General features: G+C 36.5%; 1 pseudogene; it reads left to right on the top strand.

Moving 5' to 3' along the window:
• The first annotated feature begins 24,091 nt into the window (after positions 1–24,091).
• On the top strand, positions 24,092–25,112 carry LOC138170925 (BTB/POZ domain-containing protein KCTD2 pseudogene; annotated as a pseudogene).
• The last annotated feature ends 333 nt before the right edge of the window (positions 25,113–25,445 follow it).

Genomic DNA, 25,445 nt, shown 5'->3' with positions numbered 1-25,445 from the left:
AATGAAGGTAGAAGGAATAGTACAGAGGGAAAGAGAGTTAACAACAATAAATGTGAAAAAAATCTCGAAGTGAATTTCTCTAATAAACATCTCATTTCTCAAATGTAAGGAGAACTAAGTCAAATTTATAAAAAAGGGAAATTACCCAAATGATAAATGGTCAAAATATGTAATCAGGTTTTAGATGAAGTAATCAAAGCAATCTTTAATCACATGAAAAAAATTTCTAACTCACTATTGATTAGAGAAATGCCAATTAAAGCAACTCTTAGGTACTACTTCGTAACTAAGATTGGGTAATAGTACAGAAAAAGTTATATGACAAACATTGGAGGGAATATTGGAAAAATGAGACATTAATGTGCTGGGGAGGATATCTGAACTGATTCATCCAATCTGTAGAGCAATTTGGAGCTACGTTCAAAGGACTAAAAAGCATTTATACCTTTTGAATTAGTAGTACTATGATTAGGTCTGTATCCCAAAAGAGATTCAGAAAAAGGATCTCTATATACAAAATATAGTTACCATTTTGGGGAAGGAAAGAATTGGGAATTAAGAGGCTTCCCATCTGTTTTGAATGGCTGAACAAGTGGTGTTATGTGATTATTTAGGAATAGTATTGTACTGTAGGAACTGATCAGCAGAATGCTCCCAGAAAAATCTGGAAAGACTTGCATGGGCTGATGCAAAGTGAAATGTACTTTGTACAAAGTAACTGCAATATTGTGAGATGACCAGCTGTGAATGACTTACTTATTCTCAGCAAAATGATGAGAAGAACTTATAATGAAAAATGCTCCCCATCCCCAGAAAAAGAACTGATGGTGTCTGAATACATGTGAATACATATTTTTTTAAAAACTATTTTTCTTGAGCTTTCTTTTGTCTATGTTTTCTTTCACAAGATGACTATTGTGAATGTCTTTCACATGACTTCACACGTATTACCTATGCCAACTTGCTTGTCTTCTCTATGAAGGGGGATGGGGAGGGAAGCATGAAGAAAATTTGGAACTCAAGGTTTTAAGAGAAAATATTAGAAGTTGTTTTTGCATGTAATTGGGGGGAAATGAAGTAATAAATAAATCTAAAAAAGAAAAAAGCAAATGTTGAATATTAAAAATAAATAAATCAAAACTCTGTGCACCCTTTGATCCAGCAATATCACTCACAGGTCTGTATCCCAAAGAGATCATAAAAAGGGGAAAAGTATCCTCATGTTAAAAAAAATTTATAGTGTCTCTTTTTGTGGTAGTAAAGGACTGGAAATTGAGGAGTTACTCATCAGTTAGGGAATGGTTGAACAAAATGTAGCATATGAATGTAATGGCATATTATTGTTCCATAAGAAATGATGAGCACTCAGGTTTCAGAAAAAAAAAAAACTTGGAAAGACTTACATGAACAGATACTGAATGAATTGAGCAGAACCAGTAGAATATTTTACACAGTAACAGCAACATTGTGCAATGACAAAGTTTGATAGACTTATTTCTTCTCAGCAATACAAAGATATAAGACAAACCTAAAAGACTGAGAGTGGAACATGCTATAAACATCCAGAGAAAGAAATATGGAGTTTGAATGCAGACTAAAGCATATTATTTTCTCTTTTTAGGTTCTTTCTTGTGTTTTTCCCCCTATGGTCCTAATTCTTCTTTACAGCATGAAAAATGTTTAATATAATAGTACATGCATAGCATATATCAGATTACCTGCCATCTTGGGGAGCAGGGTGGGGACAGTGTAGAATGTCGAAAATTTAGATTTCAAAATTTCATGAAAGTAAATGTTGAAAACAAAACAAAACTAAAATAAATGAATTAATTTGAATAAGGGGAAAAAAGAAAAAAAAACACATCCAATAATGGATTAAAGAATACATATAATTTAACCAGAACCTACATAATCTAAACATAAAGAATGAGTAAGTCAAAGAAGAATTCATAGAAACCAAAAATAATTTCATGAAAATAATGACAAAAAAAGGCAAAAAAAAAAACATTAGGGGATACAACCAAAGCATTACAGAGAAGAAAATTTTTATCTCTAATTGGTTACATAAAACAAACCTAACTTAACAATTAATTTGATTTGCAACTAAAGACAGTAGATAAACTATAATCAAATACAGCATTTAAATTCTACAATGAATTTAAATTCATTTTAAATTCTGAAAATGAACAGATAGCTTAGTAAAATTGAAAGCTTAAAGAAAAGTATCAAACTACTAAAACTAGGAGCTGTTCTTTTGGGGGGGAGGGAAGAGAAGAAAATGTCTTTTTTCTTTAAAGAGAAACCATTGGTTAATTTAAATAAGAAAGAGAAAGAATAAAATAAAATTATCCATAGAAAATGTGAATAAATTACCAATGAATATAAAACAAAATCAAATATTAAAAAATGTTTTACCTTGCTATATATCAACTAAATTGATAATTAAGCTAAGTAGATGCAAGTTAAGAAAAATACAACTGGCCTAGATTAAAAGAAGGGGAAATAGAATATGGAAATTAACCAATGTTAAAAAAAAAAAGTGAACAAGTTATAAACTCACTATGGGAGAGAAGACAAAAAAAAAAACACATCAAGTACCAGATAAATTAGAAGTGAATTGCAAAAATAAAATACTGAGAGATCAATAATTCCAATACTGGATAACGAGATAAAAAAACAATTAAGGAATTATACTAAAGTTTTAATATCTGAATCAGGGAGAATAAATAAAGGACTCACAAACACAGACATATATGTGTGTGTACACATATGTGTGTATATATACATATTATGCATATATGTATATGTGTATACACACATATATATCTATTGCCATTCCACCAATAAATATTAAATCATCTTTAAAAAATAAAATATTAGAAAGGACACTATAAAGAATAAAAAATAAATATAATATTACATCAAAAAATCATACAATATTAGCTAGTTGCATTTACACTAGGAATGCAGGGTTGATTTAATATTAGGGAAACTAAAGTGGCAGAGCCAAGATGGTGGAGAAAAGATGCAGACTTAACTGAGCTTTCCCAAATTCCCTTCCTGAAAGCTTTCAATAGTGCCTCAAAAAAATTCTGAAGTAGCAGAAACTGCAAATGGCTGTGGTGAAACAATTTTCCAGGTCAAGATATCTTTAGAAGATTATAAAGCTAAGTCTCTGTCTCATGATGAGAAGAAATACTAGCACACAAGGGTTTGTAGCCATAAGGAAGCAGGGACTACGATAATGATTCCAGGGATAAAGAGACTACTTGTGGTCACTCACAGAGCAGAGCCATGAGAATACTTAACTTATTTGTCCTTAGATCACATAACATTTGAAGAGTAAAAAAGAAAACTTATATTTCCCCAAAATTAATTCCAAAAATAATTGCAAAAAAAAAAAAAAAACCTAAAGAATGGAACATTACCCCCTTCTCCTGAAAGCAAAACTCCATTTTATTTGTTAGAGTTAAAAGTCAAGAAATGGGCAAGAAAATGAGCAAACAACCCAAATGATCCTGAACACAGAAAGTTATTATGGTGACAGGAAAGATCAAAAAACAAACCCAGAAGAAGACAACAAAGTCAAAATTGATACATCCAAACAGCAAAATCATGTGAATCAGTCTCAGACCCAAAAATAGCTAATGGAAAGAGTTAAAAAAAAATAAGACAATGTGAAAAATCAAGAAGACAGGTAGAGGAAAAATTGAGCAAAGAAATGACAGTGCTGCAAAAAAAAGACATAAAAAAGAGTCAACAGTTTGTTATAGGAGACACCAAAAGCAAATAAACAACAAAACAACAACAAACTACTAAAGGAGATAATACTGTAATATATAACAGAACAAATGGAAACAGAGATAGAAAACTCACTGAAGAAAGGAACTCTTTAAAAAGTAGAACTGGCTAAATAGGAAAGGAGTTAGAAAAATGGATTGTAGAAAACAATTCCTGAAAAAGTAGAATTGCCATAGTGGAGCCAAGATGGAGGAATAAAAACAGTAGCTTGCTTGTGTTCCACCTGCAACCACCTCCAATACCTGTAAAATATGAATGTAAATGAATTTTAGATCTACAGAAGCCACAAAGTGACAGAGAGAAACAAATCTGCTGAAGGCAGTCTGTAGGCTAACAGAAAGGGTCTATTGAACCAGACTGGGAGCCAAGCAGACCCAGATCAGTGGTACAGACCAGCTGGTGGAGACTTCAGGAGAGTGAATCACTGTAAGGTGATTCCAGAAGGTGATCCACTGGTGGTTTCCAGACTTCTCAACCATAAACTCCAAAGAGAAAGGTCAGTGGGGAAAACTGTTGATCCTGGGTGAGAGAAAAGAGCAGTCTGCCCCCTGCCCCCAGAGCAGTGGAAATGATGGCAGTTGCAACTGTTGCCACTGCTGCTGCTTCTGATTCCAGGCCTACAGATCTTAGGGGTACCCAGTGACTTTCCAGAGGTTAATTACAGGACTCCCTCTGCTGGCACTGAGGCATGAGCAATTAGGAAGCAGAATCAGACTATGGAATCCATTTTTGGGGACAAAGAGGATCAAAACTTAGAACCAGAAAAAGACCACAAAGTCAAAAGTCCTGCATCAAAATCTTTCAAGAACAATATTAATTGGTTGCAGACCATGGAGGAGCTCAAGAGGGATTTTGAAAATAAAGCAAGAGAAGTAGAAGAAAAATTGGGAAGAGAAATAAGAATGATGAAAGAAAATCAAGAAAAAACAAGTCAAGAGCCTGATTGAAGAAAATACACCTTAAAAAACAGACTAACTCAAATTGCAAAAAAGAGTTCCAAAAAGCCAATAAGGAGAAGAATGCTTAAAAAGCAGAATTGGCCAGATGGAAAAAGAATTTTAAAAACTCACTGAAGAGAATAATTCTTTCAAAATTAGATCAGAGCAAATGGAAGCCAATGATTTTATAATAAATCAAGATAATATAAAACAGATACAGAAAAATGAAAAAAAAATAGAAGGGTATGTTAAATATCTCACTGGAAAAAACACAGACCTGGAAAATAGATCCAGGAGAGATCATTTAAAAATTAATGGACTACCTGAAAGTCATGATAAAAAAAAAACTGCCTAGACATAATCTGTCAAGAAATTCTCAATGAAAATTGCCCTGATTTGCTAGAACCACAGGGCAAAATAGAAATTGAAACAATTCATTGATCACATCTTCAAAAAGATCCCCAAAAGAAAGATATTAGGAATATTATCGCCAAATTCCAGAGTTCCCAAGTCAAGGAGATGATATTACAAGTAGTCAGGAAAAAAAGAATTTGAGTATTGTGGAAACCTAGTCAGGATAACCCAATATCTAGCAGCTTCTTTTTAATGGATGAAAGGGTTTGGCATATGATATTCCAGAGGTCAAAGTAGTTAAGACTAAAATAAAGAATCACCTGCCCAGCAAAATTGAGTATAATACTTCATTGGAAAATATGGATATTCAACGAAATAGAGGACTTTAAAGCATTCTTGATGAAAAGAGCAGAGCTGAACAGAAAATCTGACATTCAGATAGAAGAAGCAAGAGAAGCATGAGAAGGTGAACAGGAAATACAAATCCTAAGGAACTTATTAAAGATGAACTATTTGTGTATCTTTATTGAAAAATGATAATTATAACTCCTAAGACTTTCCTCCGTATGAGGATAGTTGAAGGACACATATATGTGTGCACATATGTGTATATATGTACATGTACACAGATATAGACATGCATGTGCAGGAGAGTATTGTGTGTTTGCATGTACATGTGTGTAGATGTATACATAGAGGGAGGACACAGAATCAGTTGAATAGGAAAGTATGACATCTAAAAAAAAATTAAGAGGTGAAAGAGGGAAATATTGAGAGAAAGGAAAGATAGAATAGGGTAAATTATCTCACATAAAAGAGTGAAGAGAAAACTGTTACAATGGAGAGGAAGAGTAGAAAGATGAAAGGAAATGAGTCAAATTTACCTTAATTGGATTTGGCTTAAGAACAGAATAACATACACACTCAATTGGGGATCTTACTCCACAGGAAAGTAAAGGGGAAGGGGATAAGAGAGGAGATGATAGAAGAGAGGGCAGATTAGGGGAGAGGCTACTTAGAAGTAAACACTTTTGAAAAGGGAAATGTTTTGCATCATTGCACATGTCCAACTTATATTGAATTATTTGTCTTCCAAATATGTGTGGGTAAGGAGGGAAGAAAGGAAAGCATCTGGACCTCAAAGTTTACAAACAGCTGTTAAAATTTCTTTTTTACATGTAACCAGGAAATAAGATATACAGGCAATGGGGTATAGAAATCTATCTTGCCCTACAAGAGAGTAAGGAGGGGATGGGGGTGTATGTAAGTAAAAACATTTTGGGGGAAGGGGTATTCAGTGTGCTTACTATCTTGTGGTGGGAGGTAGGGGAGAGATGGGGAGGGAATTTGTAACTCAAAATATTGTGGAAAATGAGTGTCAAAAACTAAAAAAAAATTATTTTAAAAAATGAGAATAATATTTTAAACTATGTTGAACTCAAAGCAAATGGAATAATTTGAAATAAGTGGAAAGAAATAGAAATAAAATCTAAAGAGAAAGTAGAATTGGGCAAGTAGAAACTAATGACTGCATGAAACATAAAGAATTAATAAAACAAAATCAAAAGAATGGAAAAAAATTCTAAAATTTCTGAAATATCTCATTGCATAGACAATTAGCTAGTTAAATAAATCTATTTCATCCTAAAGGAAATTATGAACTTAAGGGGATTAAATAAAGGAGGATCTGATAGAAGAGAGCAGATTGGGGAAGAATAAAGTCTGAAGCAAAGCACCTTTGAGTATAGATAGGGTGAAAGGATAGAGAGAGTAGGATAAAGAGGTGGGAAATAGGATGGAGGTAAATAGAGTTAATAATCAGAACTGTGAAAAATTTTAAAGCAAGTTTTTTGACAAAAGCCTCCTTGATCAAATCCATAGAGAACAGAGTCAAATCTATAAAAATAAGATCCATTCTTATGGACCAATTGACAAATGGTCAAAGTATATGAACTGGCAATTTTTCAGTCAAATAATCAAAGGCATCTAACATCATATAAAAATACTCCAGTCATCCATCCTTCTTCCTGTGCATTGCTCTTTCTCATTCCTTAATTTTGTATTTTAATATAATCATCTACTCATATTCAACTTGTACCTCTGACTTTCTCCAGCTGAGAAATTGTCAAATATTAATCATATTAAATTATATAAAATTAATATGAATAAAGCATTAACAATAGTCAATAAGAGTCAATGTGCTCTTATTAAGTGACTATGTACTATGTACTAGGCAGTGTGTGAAACACTGGAAGTACATGAATACATACATAGATACATATATATGTATGTATGTATGATATTGAAATATTTTCTGCCTTCAATAAGCTTATAAACCAACAGGGAAAGACAATATACAAAAGAAAACTGAAAATCAGTGAAAGTGGATCACCAGGGTAGATACCTGAATGAGAGAAGTAATGGAAAACTCAGAGAAGCCCCAACTAGTGCAATCACTGATGAATTAGATTTTCTGAACTACGTTTTCTCTTTAAATAGAGGTATGGAGTTCATGGCCCCACCATCTAATCAGAAGAGAAGAGGGTAGGGATGAGATAGAGCACCAAATTGTTGAATATCCATATTTTCCCCTGTATAATTATACTCCGTTTTGCTGGGTAGGTGATTCTTGGTTATAATCCTAGCTCCTTTGAATTCCAGAATATCATATTCCAAAGCCTTTGATCCTTTAATGTAGAAGCTGCTAGGTCTTGTGATATCCTGTTTGTTATTCCACAGTACTAAAATTGTTTCTTCCTGACTGCTTGTAAAATTTTCTCTTTGTCCTGGTATATCAGCAAGCACCCCAGCATCCCCAGGGAGGCTGCCAACACAGGTTCTTAGATCTGCTTTGTTAAAGGAAAGCAACTCAAAAGGGGTTAACAAGCTTACTTTAATCAGTCAAATATGTATCGTTTACCTAGTTCAGGGGAAAAGAGGCCAGCACCCTGAACTTCAGAGTATACAGACAGAATTATCAAGATAGAGAAACAGATCAAGTAGACAGGTTTCCAAACTGTCCAACCATTTCATCCACACCAAATCAACATCTGGGTTTTTCAAAGCCGGGGACCTCTAAACAACGGCTTCTCAGAGTCTCATCTGATCAAATCACAGAACATTTCTCAAAGTGAGCCCTAAAGCAAAGCCTCACATCAGGGATTATATAGCCTTCTCCTGGGTCAGAGGATGTAACCACCTTCTTGACCCACTGCCCAATCACACAGCATCAAAGTGTGGACATTCCTGAAAACCAAGCCTCCTGCCACAGGCTCCATGTGACTACATTCAGCCTATTAGGAGGCAGAGTACATTTTCAAATTAAGGAAGGTTCTCAGAATCTCTAAAGCCTATCAAAGGGCCTAGGGGCAGGGAAGATCTTTAAATTTGCATTTCCATTACACCTGGGAACTCTGGAATTTGGCTACAATATTCCTAGGAAGTTTGATTTGGGATCTCTTTCAAGAGGCTTTTCGTGGATTCTTTCAATTTCTATTGTCTCCTCTGGTTCTAGAATATGAGAGTGCTTTTCCTTGATAATTTCTTGGAAGATGATTTCTAGGCTACTTTTAAAATTTAATGTTTATTTTTAGTTTACAACATTCATTTCCACAAGATTTTGATTTACAAATTTCCTCCGTGTCTTTCCCTTACCAACAACCCCAAAACAATGATCCCACTGAATACTTTCTCACCACATCTGCTCTCACCTATATCCTCCCCTATACACCCTCCAACTTTCTGGTAGGTTAAGATGGATCTCCATACTCCAGTGCCTGTAAATAATACTAATACTAATACTAATAATGATGGTGATGATGATGATGATGATGATGATGATGATGATGATGATGATGGCTATTTTTTATCATGGTTCTCGGGAAATTCAATAATTTTAAAATTCTCTCTCCCAGATCTATTCCCCAGATAAATGGTTTTTCAAATGTTATATTTTACATTTTTTCATTCTTTTTGATCTTTTTTATAATTTCTTGATTTCTCATAAAGTCATTAGCTTTCATTTGCTCCATTCTAATTTCTAATGAATTATTTTCTTTGATGAGCTTTAGGACCTCCCTTTCCTTTTGGCCAATTCTGCTTTTTAAGGCATTCTTTTCCTCATTGTTTTTTTATATCTCTTTTACCATTTCAGTTATTTCATTTTGTAATATTAGTAATATTTTGGGGGTTCTCCTTTAGCAAGCTACTGATTTATTTTTCTTTGTTTTCTTGCATCACTCTCATTTCTATTCCCATTTTCCCCTCTAATTCTCTTACTTGCTTTTTTCAAAATCCATTTTGAGCTCTTCCATGGCCTGTGAGCATTTCATATTTTTCTTGGAGGCTTTTGATCTATGAGCCTTGACTTCACTGTTGTCTGTTTTCTTGTTGTCTGTTTTCATCATCTTTGTCACGAAATTATGATTCTATATTCTGATTTTTTTACACTGTTTTTTCATTTTCCCAGTCAAATACTTGACTTTCTAACTTTTTCTGACTCTGCTTCCAGTGATAGTGGGGGTTTGGGTGAGTGTACTGTCCCAGGCTTTTGGGATTTTGTATCATCTGCTGGATCCCCCACTGTCTATCTGTCCAGATCTCCAGAAGAGGTGGCTGCTGCTGCTGCTGCTTATGCTGCTGTTATCACTGTCATCTCTACTGCACTGGGTCTGGGGCCAGACAATGCTCTTATTTCACCCAGGTCCCACAAAGTCCCCACACTGACCTTCCACCCTGTCCTCAGCGTTTGTGGGTTGAGAAGTCTGGAAATTATCAGAGCTGCTAGTGATTCAGTCCCCTGAGACCTGCTCCAGTCCTGTGTACACTGGCATGCCTGAACTGTGCTCAGCTCCCAGCCTGGTATAATATACCAGTCCTAGCAACATTCTAGGATGTCTGGGGTTGTAGATGTTTTTGACTTTGTCATTTTGTGGGTTCTACAGCTCTAGAATTTTTTTAGAGTCATTTTTTACAATATTTGTAGGGATTTGGGGGAGAACTCATGCAAGGCCCTACTTTTACATTGCCATCGTGACTTATTGTTCTTTTAAAATTGATAAAGGAGATAGGTTAAGAAAAAATAAAACCTGGAAGAATCTTATGCAAAATGAAGTGAGCAGAAATAGGAGAACAATTTATACAGTTATAAAAAATATTATGAAAGTAATCTTCTCTGAAAGACCTAGGAACTCTGGTCAACACAATGACCCACCACAGTTTGAAAGAACTCATAATAAAAGCAATTCTACCCACTTCCACACAGAGAATTGGAAGACTCAGAGTAAGAATCAATACATCTTTTCATCTATTTCTTTCTATTTTTTTTCATTATTTGGAACACAGCTTCTGTGGAAATTTGTTTTGCCCTTCTGCACACATATTTAATAAGTTAATTTTTCTTGCCTCTTCAAAGGGAAGATTAATGGCAGGATAGAGGGAGAGTATTTGAAATTTAAGATAAAATATAGTTGAATTTATTTTAAAAATACAGAATATGGAAGCTGAATATGGAGTACAGTTTCCCTGAAGAGAGTTTGGGTTATGTTTCCAAATCAATAGTAGTTGTTGTATCTCTCCCTGCATGTATCTTTCCTCAAGGTGATTTTTCACCCCCAAAAAGTATCTAACTACCTGATATTACACTCAGTATCTTATTTTTTCTTGTTTTCTCTGGAGACAACACTGCCTCTGCCAGTTGCAATTTACCACAGTGACAACAATAGACAAGTTCACAACTAATTATCATGCATTTGGACTACCGTGCTACATAGATTTTCATCTATTCTCCACTTTGTACTCTACATATTTCTTGCAGTGTTTTTGTTATCGTTTGTTTTGTTTTAATGAGGACTGAATTCTGAATTCTATAGTTACAAAATATATCACAGAGGATGAATAAAGAATAAAGAGTAGAATTTTTAAGTATCAATTAAATAGTTTTAATAGAAGATTTAGTATAAAATATAGAATCCCGAGTACTCCTTTTAAAAGGATATACCTTTGAGTTATGTGTGTATGTGTGTGTGTTTACATATAAATAAGGATAATCTTTTTTCCCAACATTTTTAAATTTTATTTTATTTTTAAACATTCATTTCCACAAGATATTGAGTTCCAAATTTTCTCCCCATCTTTCCCATACCTCATACACCAAGATGAAATGCATACTAATTACCCCTTCCCCCAGTCTGCCCTCCCTTCATTTCCCCCATCCCCCTCATCTTACTCCTATTTCCCTTTCTTTCTTGTAGGGCAAGATGGATTTCTATACCCCATTGCCTGTATATCTTATCTGCAGGTTACATGTAAAAACAACTTTTTAATATTTGTTTTTAAAATTTTGAGCTCCAGGTCCTCTCTTTTCTTCCCTCCTCATCCACCCCTGAGAAGATAAGCTATCCAATAAAGGTTATATATTTGTAGTTATGCAAAACATTCCCATAAGTGTCATATTGTGAAAGACTAACTCTATTTCCCTCCATCCGATCACAATCCCGTTTTACTCTATTTTCTCCTTTGACCCTGTCCCTTTTCAAAAGTGTTTGAATCCCATTTTACTCTATTTTCTCCTTTGACCCTGTCCCTTTTCAAAAGTGTTTGCTTCTAACTCTCCCCTCCCCCAATCTGCCCTCCTCTCTATTGTCCCCCTCTTATCTCCTTCACCCCTACTTTCCAGAAGGATAAGATACCCAACTGAGTGTGTATGTCATTGCCTCCTTAAGCCAAATCCAGTGAGAGTAAGTTGACTCATTCACTTTCACTTCCCTGCTTTTCCTGGGTCAGTTTTCTAGGTCAATGGTTTTTCCACTGAGATACTTCACCTCGTTTTCTATTTTTTCCATTATTTTGGATATGTTTTTACATCTTGATTTCTTATAAAGTAATTTGCTTCTATTTCCTTCATTATATTTTTGAGGGAATTATTTTCTTCAGTGAATTTTTGGACCTTCTTTTCCACTTGGCTAATCCTCATTTTTAAGGGATTCTTCTCCTCATTGGCTTTATGGACCTCTTTTTCCATTTGAGTTAGTCTATTTTTTAAGATGTTATTTCCTTTGTTACTTTTTTTGTTCTCCTTTAGTAAGCTGTTGACTCATTCTTCATGACTTTCTTGCATCACTCCCATTTCTCATCTCATTTTTGTCCCTCTATTTCTCTTACTTGATTTTCAGAATCATTTTTGAGCACCTCTATGGCCTGCAAACAATTCATATTGAATTTGGTGACTTTTATGCAGGAGTTTTGATTTTGTTTTCTTCTTCTAGTTGTATGTTTTGACCTTCTTTGTCACCAAAGAAAGATTCTAGTCTGATATTTTTTTTTACACAGTTGGCTCAATTTCCCAGACAATTACTTAATTTCAGAAGTCTTTGCTAAAGTAGGATTCTGCTTCAGTGGAGACTTCTGTGTCTTAAATTTCTGGGGTTTTATAAAACTGCAGTCAGAGCTGGTTCTATGCACCTGTGAATTTTGAGTTTTCTATGGTTATATAATCAATAGAGAGGTGTCTCCTCTCTTGACCCATGACTTGATCTATGATTTACCAGAAGCACTCTTTTCTGCCTAAGAACTGTGAGAAGGACTCCCTCTTCACAGCTGCCACCATGTCTGCCACACCACTGCTCTTCATCACCCCATTTCCACCACCCTAGATTGCAATCCAGATCCAAGCATGGCAAAGCAAGATAATCCATCCTGAGCACCAGAAAACAGATCCCAGAAATTTACCTCTTATCAGGCACTTGCTCCCCCCACCATCTGTGGGCCTGGAGCTCTGTATACAGCCACTGCTTCTGCTGCTGCTGCTGTTGCTGCTGCTACTTCGGCTGCTGCTTCTCTTGCCGACACTGCTGCCACTTCCATCACCCTAGGGCTGGGGCCAGACCATGCTCTTCTCTCATCCTGGTCAACAGAGTTTCCCCACTGATGTTTTAATTTGTCTTTGGTGTTTGTGGGTTGAGAAATCTGTAAACTGTTACAGTTGCCAGTGATTCAGTCCCTGAGGTCTGCTTTCCCATGATCTGTGCCACCATGGCCCACACAGAACTGTGTTCTGCTCCCACTCCAGTATGATAGATCTTTCCTCTCAGCCTGCCTGTCTTCAGCTGGATATGTGTTTCACTCATCATTTTGTGGGTTCTGTAGTTCTAAAATTTATTTAGAATCATTTTTACAGATATTTGGAGGTGATTGGAGGGAAGAGCTGTTCCTGCTTTTGTTCCTACAATTTAGCCAAGTGGAAAAGGAGGTCCAAAAATTCACTGAAGAAAATAATTCCCTCAAAATTATAATGAAGGAAATAGAAGCAAATTACTTTATAAGAAATCAAGATGTAAAAACATATCCAAAATAATGGAAAAAGTAGAAAACAAGGTGAAGTATCTCAGTGGAAAAACCATTGACCTAGAAAACTGACCCAGGAAAAGCAGGGAGGTGAAAGTGAATGAGTCAACTTACTCTCACTGGATTTGGCTTAAGGAGGCAATGACATACACACTCAGTTGGGTATCTTATCCTTCTGGAAAGTAGGGGTGAAGGAGATAAGAGGGGGACAATAGAGAGGAGGGCAGATTGGGGGAGGGGAGAGTTAGAAGCAAACACTTTTGAAAAGGGACAGGGTCAAAGGAGAAAATAGAATAAATAGGGATTGTGATCGGATGGAGGGAAATAGAGTTAGTCTTTCACAATATGACTATTATGGGAATGTTTTGCATAACTACAAATATATAACCTTTATTGGATAGCTTATCTTCTCAGACGTAGATGAGGAGGGAAAAAGAGAGAGAATCTGGAACTCAAAGTTTTAAAAACAAGTTCCTCCTTAAGCAAGTTCCTGCTTTTACTCAGCCATTTTGAATTCACCAGATAAATTTAATGACCCAAATGAGATTACCTTTTTTGGGAACTGTATAAGAAAAAAATCATAGAATTTTATTCTTAAGTAAAGTTAGAAAGATTAATAGGATTTAGAAATATGAAAGTGTAGTGAGGAAGAAAAACTTTCAGATCTGGAGTCAAAAGCCCTGAGTTTGAATTCCATATGTGCTGCTTAGACCATGTATGACTTTGAGTAAATCACTTAACCTGTTTAAGACTCTCCTAAGGTACACAAATGAGGAAAACGGATTGGATGACCTCTGTGTTGACATCTAGTGGCAAATTTGTGGTCCATTCTAAACTTATTTACTTTATTGATGAAGACACAGAGGATCAGAGTGGTTAAAATAATTTCTTTTGGTCATACATTTAGAAAACTGTAAAATTAGGATGGGAAGTCAGGTGTCCCGAATTATTTTTCCCAATATAGGTCTCAAAGAATTTTTAAAGAAATTTAACAAAATATATATTGAGTTCCTACTGAGCAGTAATCATGTATTTTATTAATTATATGTGTCTTATTGTTAATTTTTTTTTAAGTCTAGGAAAAATTTCCATTACAGTTTCCTTTTTTTTTCTTATCATGGATTTTATTTTGTATTAGGGTGTGATTTGCTCATTTTATAGAAACAAATGACATGCAAAATAATACATGAATATTATTATTAATCTAAAAAAGAAATATCAGAAAATGTTTAGAGCTGGAAGGAAAGAGCTATTAAATATGAAAACTACAACAAATCTTTGCATACTGACACCTTCCTAATTTACTACACCACTCCTCCTTTCAGATAGGAAGGCTGGAGGATGGAGCCCTACACGCCTCCTAAAGTTTGCCTTTAATGGAAACAGGGACCTCAACTTTTCAGGTAACAGTACTTTACATATGTAGCTTTAATTGACTTTAGATCTAATGAATATGTCTTTTCTCTAGGTGTTTACTGTTGACTACCTCCTATTTTCTTTTTTTGTTTGTTTTATTTCTAATTTATTTATGTAAATATATATTTTAGTTTTGAACATTCATTCCACAAGGTTTTGAGTTACAAGTTTTACATCCTCTCTCTCCCTTAACCCTGAGTCCAAGATGGCAAACATACTGAATACCTCTGCCCCCAGTCTGCTCTCTCTTATATCCTTCTCCATCTACCCTCTTACATTCTAGTAGGGAACGATGGATTTCTATACCCAGTGCTTGTATATCTTATTTCCTCATTGCATGTAAAAGAAAAAAAATAACATTTGTTTTTAAAATTTTAAGGTCCAGATTCTCTCCTTTCTCCCCTGCTCACCCACCCTCATTGGGAAGACACCAATTCAGTATAGATTATACATGTGTAGTAATGCAAAACATTTCCATGATAGCCATTGTGAAAGACTAAAAATATATTTCCCTCCTATCCTATTTTGCACCCCATTTATTCTATTATCTCCTTTGACCCTGATACTTTTCAAAAGTGTTTGCTTTTGAAAAGCATTTGCTTCAACTACCCTCTCCCCCAATCTGTAACCCCTTCTATTATCCTCCCATTTATCCCCTTCCCCTATACTTTCCTATAGGGTAAGATACTCAATGCAGTAAGTAGTTATTCCCTCCTTAAGCCAAATCCAGTGTGAGTAAGGTTGACTTTTTCCCTTTCACCTTTCTGCTCTTCTCCTCCATTGTAACAGCCTTCTCCTGCCTCCTTTATTTGAGATAATCCACCCCATTCTCTCTCTCTCCCTCTCCCTCTCAAATATATTCCTCCCTCACCTCTTAATTTTATTTTTGATATCATTCCTTCACATTCAACTTATCCTGCACACACTATCTATGTATACATTTATACACACATACACAAACACATATATACATACACCCATGTATACAAACATACATATATATGTTATATATATGTATATATATATGTGCATATGTGTGTGTATTATTCCTTCAACTATACTCACACTGGAAATGCTTCATGAATTACAAGTATCATCTTACCATGTAGGAATGCAAATACTTCAACTTTAAGAAGTTCCTTATGATTTCTTTTTCCTCTTTGACTTTTCATGTTTTAGTTGCTTCTTTTATTTGAAAGTCAAATTTTCCATTCACTATCGTTTTTCTTCATTCGAAATGCTTAAAAGTCCTCTATTTCATTGGAATTCCATATTTTCCCTTGAAGTATTATAATCAGTTATACTGGATAAGTGATTCTTAGTTTTATTCCTAGCTCTTTTGACCCCCCACAATATCATATTCCAAGTTATTCTATTGCTTAATGTAGAAGCTGATAGATTTTGTGTTAATCTGATTGTGCTTCCACAATACTCAAATTATTTCTTCCTAACTGCTTGTAATATTGTCTTCTAGAACTGGGAACTCTAGAATTTGGCTATAATATTCCTAGGAGTTTTATTTTGGGGATCTTTTTCAAGAAGTGATCAGTGAATTCTTTCAGTTTCTATTTTGTCCTCTGGTTCTACAATATGAGGGCAATTTTCCTTGAGAATTTCTTGAAAGATGACATCTAACCTCTTTTCTCGATCAAGGCTTTCAAATAGTTCAATAATGTCTCCTGCATCTATTTGCCACGTCAGTGGTTTCTCCAATGAAATATTTCACCTTGCCCTCAATTTTTTCATCTCTTTGGATTTTTTTTATAGTATCTTAATTTCTCATAAAGTCATTTGCTTTCATTTACTCCAATATAATTTTGAAGGAATTATTTTCTTCAGGGAGTTTTTGAAATTCCTTCTCTATCTGGCTAATTTTGCTTTTTAAGGCATTCTTCTCCTCATTGGCTTTCTGGCCTTTTTGCCATTTGAGTTATTCTATTTCTTAAGATGTTATTTTTTTTCACGTTGGTTGTTGACTCATTTTCATGATTTTCTTGCATCATTCTCATTTCTCTTCCTAATTTTTCCTCAACCTCTCTTACTTGATTTTCAAAATCCTTCCTGTGTTCCTCCATGTCCTGTGATTAATTAATATTTTTCTTGGAGGCTTTTGACCCAGGAGTTTTGATTTTGTTGTCTTCTTCTGGTTCTATATTTTGATCTACTTTGTCCCCAAAAAAGGATTCTATAGTCTAATCATGCTTCCTCTGTTTGCTCATCTTACTAGTCAATTACTTGACTATTGAGCTCTTTGCCATGGTCAAACTATTCTTCCAGAGTGGAGAATGCTGTGTCCCAAATTCCCAGGGTTTTGCACATTTGTTGTCAGAGCAGCTTCCAGGCACCTGCCTCAGTACTGGGAGGAGGACTTTCTTTCTACAGCCTCAATAAGCTCTGCCATGCCAGCACTCCTTTCTCCAGGACCACCACCTAAGAGTATGCCCAGATCCAAGCAGGGCAAAGCAAGAAAATTGTGCCTCAGCATGAGCAGAGGGATTCTTGCTGTTGCCCTGTACATAGTCTCTTGGTCTGGCTAAGATATGTAGCCCTGGAGCTGGAAGCAGCTGCAGTGACAGCAGTTGTATTTGCTGCCATTTCTGGACCCCAGGGTCAGTAGTTAGACCACACTCAGAATCAGTAGAGTTTCCCACTGACCCCTAACCTCCCCCTTGGTGGTCAGAGGTTGAGAAGTCTGCAAACCACCACAGCTGTCAGTGATTCACTCTCTTGAAGTCTGCTCCATGTGGTCTGTGCCACAGGTCTGGGCCTGCTCTTGCTGCCAGTCTGGTACAATAAACCGTTTCTGTTGCCCTGCTAGTATGCCTTCAGCAGGAGATTTGTTTTTCTCTGTCCCTTTGTGCATTCTGTACCACAAAAATTTGTTTAGAGTCATATTTTATAGGTATTGGAGGTTGTTGGAGCAGGAGCCCAAGCAAGTTCCTGCTTTTACTTGGCCATCTTGGCTATGCTTCTGCCTTTTTGTTTTCTAGGTTTGTCACCAGAGTATTTTCAAATGTGATTTAGAAAAGAAATATTGAGGTTTGAAATCTAGATGGCAAAAGAGAAACAACACAATTCCCCCAACATTCCTCTCCAAACAACAACAAAATGATATTGTTTGGTCCTCTGAGAACAAAGAAAACCAAACCACAATAACTCATCAACTATAATTATGTAACAACAGAGCCAACAAAAGGTCAGGATTAGTCTTTTTTCCAGACCAAAATAACTGAAGATATTGGTAGGAGAAGTCTATGACCCTGGGGCTATGGCTAGCATGGAAATCACATAGTGTCAATACCAGCTGTGTGCCTTGCAGGCTGTGGTGACAGCAGCAGCAGATTCAGTAGCTTTTAGCCCAGAGATTAATGGATGGCTTATCAGAAAGTGGTTACACGTGAGGAACCTTTCTGAGCTCCTCCATGAATTCTGTCATTAACCTCTAAAAAGTTAATCTCAACAGAGTTTAGAGTGACAGAATCACTTGGGAGACAGAGCCCAGGAAATGGCCCACGTAGGTCTAGGCAAGGGGAGCATGGAACACATCGGGCTGCACCAGTGCAGACATGAGAGCAAAGCACAGAAGAGTGAGAGTATGCCCTGGTCAGCAGATTCCCCCCTGCCAAGGGCAATTTGCAGACCTCTCATCCCCAGACACATGATTGGTCAGAGATGGGTAAGAGAAAATACAGGGTCCATGGCAGCAGCTTCTCCTGGAGCTATCAGCCTGCAGCTGGGATGCCTAAAAATCACCTTCCTCAAATTCCAGGAACCAAGATGGCAGGGTAAACCTTAGCTGCTCTAATTCCCCTCCCTGACTCTGAAAACCCAGGGATTAATGCTCCACCCAGTGTAAAATCCTGAAACAGTGGAAACAGCCTTAGGCTTTTGAGTCCTAGAGGAAGGGTGTGACTGAAGCTGTGTTGAGCCTAAAGTGAAGGGGGGGAGACATCAAAACGAGACCCACCTCAGAGGATCAGGTGAAGATCCCAAAGTCCAGGGGTTTGAGCCATCACATGCTAACAACAGAAGCCCAGATGTGCCTTAGCACCACCAGGGGTATCTGCAGACACCAGGGCTGCCAGCCACCACCTGCTGAGACTGCCTGAGCTGTAGCCCAGCATCATGGAGTAGGAAACCTGAAGTGGCCAGAACACATCTCCCCCACATATTACTCTGTGATCTTGAGCTTAACCTAGGGGTAATACTGACAGTCCTGGACTTGGCTTCAGTCTAGACATCTAGGGGACACAGCACACAAAGTCAACACACAAGCTCCTAGCTTGCAGCCTGAGAAGCATGGGTAAGAGTCTTCTGTACCCCAAAAGCAGAAATCCACTCAAAAAGTCAGGGCATAGGCAATCACAGTGGGCAAGAAGAAAACTGTGAAATCAAATATGACACCATCCTATTATAGTGAGCAAGAATATCTAAATTCAGAGGACAACATGGATTTTATACTAATACTTGAGACCACAGAAGGAAATATGAACTGGTCTGAAGCCCAAAAAGCATTACTGGAGGAATTGAAGAAAGATTTTAAAAGCCAAATTGGAGAGATAGAAGATAAATTTAAATCTACATTAACCAAATTGGAAAAAAATCTCACTGAAGGAAACAAATCCTTAAAAAGTAAAATTTGTTAAAAAAAATAAAAATAAGAAAAACAAAAAAAGTAAAAAAAAAAAGGAAAATTTGTGAATTGTGACAGAGGTTCAATACCTAACTGGAGAAACTATCTCCCTATAAAAAAGGAGCTTCAAAAACTAACCAAAGAAAATAAGTCACTAAAAATTAGAATTAGTCAAATTGAAGCTAAGGAATCTATGATGCATCAAGAGTCAGTCAAACAAAAATTTAAAGATTGAAATCTTAGAAGAAATTGTAAAATACCTCACTGGAAAAAACAAATGACCAGGAGAACCAGACCCAGGAGAGATAACCTAAGAATTATTGATCTACTGGAAATCCATGATGGGAAAAAAAAAAAGCCTGGAAAATATCCTCCAAGAGTTTGTAAAAGAAAACTGTCCTGAGGTCTTAGAATCAGAGAGTGAAAGAGTTATTGAATGAATTCACAGGACTCCTCCTGAAAGAGATCCCAAATGGAAAACTCCAAGAAACATAGTAGCAAATTACAGAATTACAAGGTTAAGGAGAAAATACTGCAAGCAGCCAGAAACAAACAATTCAAATATCATGGAATTACAGTCAGGATAACACAGGACTTAGCAGCTTCTACATTAAGAGCTCAGAGTTGAGTGGCTAAGTGGTGCATTGAATGGAGCATCGGCCTAGGAATCAGGAGGACTTGAGTTCAAATCTGTCCTCAGATACTTGACATTTACTAGCTGTGTGACTTTGGGCAAGTAACTTAACCCCAACTGTCCTCCAAAAAGAAAAATAAAAGATCATAGGCATTGGAATTTGATATTTATTAAGGCAAAAGAGCTTGGACTGCAACCAAGGATCAACTATCTATCAAAACTAAGCATAATCTCTTAGGAAAGGAGATGGTCATTTAATGAAATACAGATCTTCCAGAGCTTCCTGATGAAGAAACCAGAGCTCAATGAAAAATATGATCTCCAAATACAAAACTCAAGAGACATAAAAAGGTAAGCAAGAGTAGCTGTGGGGGACAGAGTCAAGATGGCAGAGTAGAAACAGGACTTATTCATGGCTCAGGCTTCCACCTCCTCCAATTCATGTGAAAGTTGTCTCGGAACAACCTTTAGAGCGGCAGGACCCACATTATGACACAGAGAAGCTAACCTCCCACTGAGGACAGGCAGGCAGGCTATCAGAAAGGGGCCAGCACAGAACTCTGGGAGTCCAGTCCAGTCCCACACAAGCCTGAGGTTTTAGCCTCAGGGAGGTCTGACTAGCCACAGGCTGGAGGGACTTCAGGTCACCAGGAGCTGTGGCAGTTTCCAGAATTATCAACACATAGATGCGAAGGACAAAGTGAAAGGTCAGTGCAGTGTGGACTTTGGGATCCCACAATTTGGGAGTGTGGTCCAGGCTTTTACCCCTGGAGGGAGAAGCCTCTGAGATGCTGCAGCCATGCAGCTGCCACCACATGGCAGCTTCAGCTCCTGGCAGATTGTACAGGGACCAAGCAGCCAAGAAGAAAAAAAATTGAATATTGTAGGAACAGAATCAGGATGAGACAGGATCTGGTAGTTCTACACTGAGGGATTGAAGGGCTTGGCATATGATAATCCAGAGGTCAAAGGAGGTGGGTTTAAAACCAAGAATCACCTACCCAGCAAAACTGAGTATCATGTTTCAGGGGAAAATATGATCATTGAATGGAATAGAGGACTTTAAAACATTATTGATGAAAAAAACATAGTTGAATAGAAAATTTTATATTAACATACAAGAACCAAGATAAACATGAGAAGGTACACAGGGAAAAAAAATCATAAGGAACTTATCAAAGTTGAACTATTTACATTCTTACATGGAAAAACAATAATTGTAACTTATAAAACTTTTCTCAGTATGAGAATAGTTGAAGGGAATAGAAATGTATATGTATACAAACATCTTATAAACTTATAAATCTTATAAACTAAAAGTAAACATTCAAATTAATTTTTAAAAAGAAAGACATTGCAAGGAGCCTGAACTGATGCTGTGTGAAAGATTGGGCACTGTTGGACAACTAAATTTAACCTATAGTTCTAAGTTGCAGTTACAGGGCAGAAATAAATTCTAGCCTCAATGACTTCAGTGGAGAAATGGTTCCTTCCTAGGTAAAGATCAGAGTGTAGAACAGGAGAACAGTGACCACACATATGCTAGAATAACACCACCTTAGAAATACCCCAAACTGGCAGACAATTTAAAAAGCATAAATATTAGAAGAAGGAGGAGGAGAAAGAGAAGGAGGAGGAAGAGAAGGAGGTGGAGGAGAAAGAAATTTGCTTAGTAGAATGCTTAAAAATGAATATTACCTTATTGAGTATATTTTAGGTATATAAAATATCAGTGCAAATGATAAACTAATACACACACATGGATGTATATATATATATATATATATATATATATCTTTTTTAAAATTTAATTATGTAACACTTTAAAAAGTAAATGTTAAAAGTATCTTTCATCTTACTACTCTTTTGTTATTTGTACCTTTATTATTAATGATGGTAATGCATGAAACATTTATGATATGCTGTCTGATTCTATATCATCAATGTTTCATGCATTCCCATATATAAAATTCTAAATAAATTATAATGTTTGTATTTATTGTTTTTTTTGTATTTGTGTTTGTATTTATTGTTTATTTAAAAACTTAGAATCCATCAACTTTGGAGACAGTATTGATATAGCTGTTAGTAACACAGACTGAATGAATATATTAATGAAAAACTTTTTAAATAAGGTACTGAGGAATCATAAAATCTAGAAAATTTACACAAGTAATAGGACTAAAAACATTTCCTAAAACGTTTAGAACATTGCTAAAGATTAAAATATTATTTTTTATCTTATTTTTTTAAAGCAATTGGGGTTAAGTAACTTGCTCAAGGTTACATGGCCAGTTTGTGTGTGTGTGTATGGGTGTGAAGTATCTGAGGCCAGAGCCGATCCCAGGTCTCCTGACTCTGGGGCTGGCACTCTTACTCACTGTACCACCTGGCCACCCCAGATTAAAATTTTATTAACCATATTCATCAAGTTGCAGCATACAAATACTAATAGATAAAATTTTATTTGTATATAAGCAAAATGAAAAATTTGACCAAATTAAAATGCTAAAACTACTTGATTTTACAAATGTTTCTTATTCAGTTTTCTTACAGTTATTCTTCTACATAATATTCAACTCACAGATTTTAAATCACAGAAGAATATCTTATCTGAATTGGTCTAGAGATTTTCAAAACCAGTATTTCTATAAATAGATCTGGACCAAGCAAAAGAGAAAGCAGTTGCTACCCTGAAAAACTGCAGATCGTGGAAAGTTATATGTCAAGGAGCAAAGGACCAGGGGTTATGACCAAAAATATCATACGCAGCAAATTTAAATATAATCCTGAATGAAAAAATAGATATTCGATGAATTAACAGACTTTCATGATTTTATTGCAAAATGATTATAATTAAATAGACAATTTTACATACAAGAACAAAGAGAAATATAAGTTAATATAAAAGACTAATTGCAAGGGATTCAGTAAGGACACATGGTTTATTTTTTATTTGTGGAAATGTAAACCCTAATTTTAAGATTGTCATTAGTAATGAGGTAGTTTGAAATAAAGTGTGGGGTATAGCTGAGTATGATGTGATTCTAAACAATAAAATGATGAAGGAAAAGGTAAAAAAGAGTAATTATCTCTTACAAATGAGATGTGAGAGGAAGAACTGATATGGAGGAATTAGATGGTGGAACAGGTTGGGTAGTTCTGGTACCCTACTCTCATCAGGAATGGGTAAGAGAGGGAATAATATGTATTTCTAAAAGAGTAAAAGTTTTCTAAATTTAGAAAAAATAAGAGGGCAAGAGGATAAGAAGGGGGAAAAACATAAGGGAAGGATAGGGAATAGACTGGGTGATTTTGAAGGGTGTGGAAGTTAATGAGAATGGGATAAAGAGGGAACAACATATATATATATATATATACACATACATACATACATATGTGTGTGTATGCATGTGTATGTATGTATGTATGTATGTATAAAATCTTCAGAATTAAGAAAGAAATAAGAGGGTAATGGGACAGGGTGGAGGGAGAGGATAAGGGAGAGATCCTTGGAAGGTAGGTTAAGAAATAAAAGGACAAAGTAGAGGAGTGAGAGGGATAGAAATAGTATGAGAAGGTGTAATATTAATGAAATATAAGATCTTCCCTGCCCATTAGTAGACCTCAATGGATGCATCAAGGGAAGTATACTTAACGGTGGTTTGCTTGTAGGAAGGCTTTCACACCTTTTGTTAATTTATAATTAGTCACTGAGTCATGAGAATAGTGAAGCCCTCTTGCTCTAAAAAGGGTATGTATGCATGCATGCATGCATGCATGTGCGCATGTGTATGTGTATGCACATGTATATGTGCATGTATAAGTATATGTATGTATATTGTATAAATGTATGTGTATGTGTATATATGTGTATTGTATGTGTGTGCATGTATATGTATGTCTATGTATGTGCACATGTAAGTGCATACATGTATGTGTATGTGTGTTTCTATGTTTATGTATGTGTACATGTATGTTTACGTGTACACAAGTTCTCGCCTGGGGGCCCTAGCAGTCCATCCCCCTCCTTCCCCAGTCATTAGGCCTGTTTGGCTCTCCCTGCCACAGAATGGGAAAGGGCTGGTGAGGGATGCAGGCCAGGAGGGGTCCAAGATTGCTGAACTGCAAGTGGACTCGATGGTGGGAGGGAGCGACCTCGGGGACTGCCTCTGTCTGGCCAGTGCCAGTAGCCACAGCTCCTCCTCCTCCTCCTCCTCTGCTGCCGCTGCCTCCACCATAGCTTCCTCCTGCAGCCACCGATGCCCAGCAGCCACCTCCTTGGCCTCCTCTCTGTGGTCACTTCCACTGGGAGCCGGGGCTCAGGGTGCTTAGTCCAGCTCAATGTGGGCAGCACATACTTCGTGACCACCCAGCAGATGTTGGTCCAGGTGCCCAAGTTTTCTTTGGTCGCCTCTGCTGCCAGGAAGACCCGGAGCTGCACTCCTATAATGATGAGACAGGAACCTATCTGATTGACAGAGATCTAACATACTTTGGTCATATACTAAACTACCTCCACCACGGGACACTAATCATTAATAAGGAATTGGAAGAAGAATGTGTGTTGGAAGAAGGGGGATTTTACAAGACTTCATCTCTTGTGTGACTGGTTAAAGAAAGGATGTGGGTCAATGAGAACATAACCTCAAAAGTCCCAGTGAAGTATGTATACAGAATTCTGCAGTTCCAAGAGAAGAACTTACACAGATGGTCTCCACTATGTCTGATGTTTGGAAATTTGAACAGCTAATAAATAATGGAACTTTCAATAGTTATTGGAAATGAGGATCAGACAGAATTCCTCTGTGTTGTCTCCAGGGAGCTAAATAACTCTACTAATGGTATTGTCATAGAGCTTAGTGAGAAGGCAAATATTCTTCAGGAATGAGGCTCTGGGATGGGAACTAGGAACCTGGCTCCACTGCAGTCCTGGACATCAGTAGGTCAATCCAGCAGAGCAACTCTCCAAAGTACAAACTTGCTCTTGTAAAGTAATCACACTGAGGCAAGGCAAAGCTGCACCTGACTCACCAATGGAGAGTCATTCTGGCTGAAACAAAAGGATATCACCCCTCACCATAGGAAACTAAAAAACAAAACAAAACAAACACACAAAAAAATGAGACTCCTACATAAAGAGTTCTTTTTCAGAAATCTACCTTTGTTTTCTTAGCCAGGGCTATAACAGATCTTTACAATACATATGTCAGGTTCCTAGTTGGCACCTTTACCAGATTCTGGGGGAAGGAGAGGACAAGGACATATATAGCCAACCTGTACTCCATAGGTGGCTGGATGAGTTGAAAGACAGGATTACTACCTG

The sequence above is a fragment of the Petaurus breviceps genome, unplaced genomic scaffold, assembly GCF_028583685.1.
Source record: "Petaurus breviceps papuanus isolate PSGF00001 unplaced genomic scaffold, PetGlider_PUasm1.0 40, whole genome shotgun sequence".
Taxonomy (NCBI): domain Eukaryota; kingdom Metazoa; phylum Chordata; class Mammalia; order Diprotodontia; family Petauridae; genus Petaurus; species Petaurus breviceps.
Note: the sequence above shows the minus strand (reverse complement) of the source record. Positions and strands in the feature narration are given on the sequence as shown.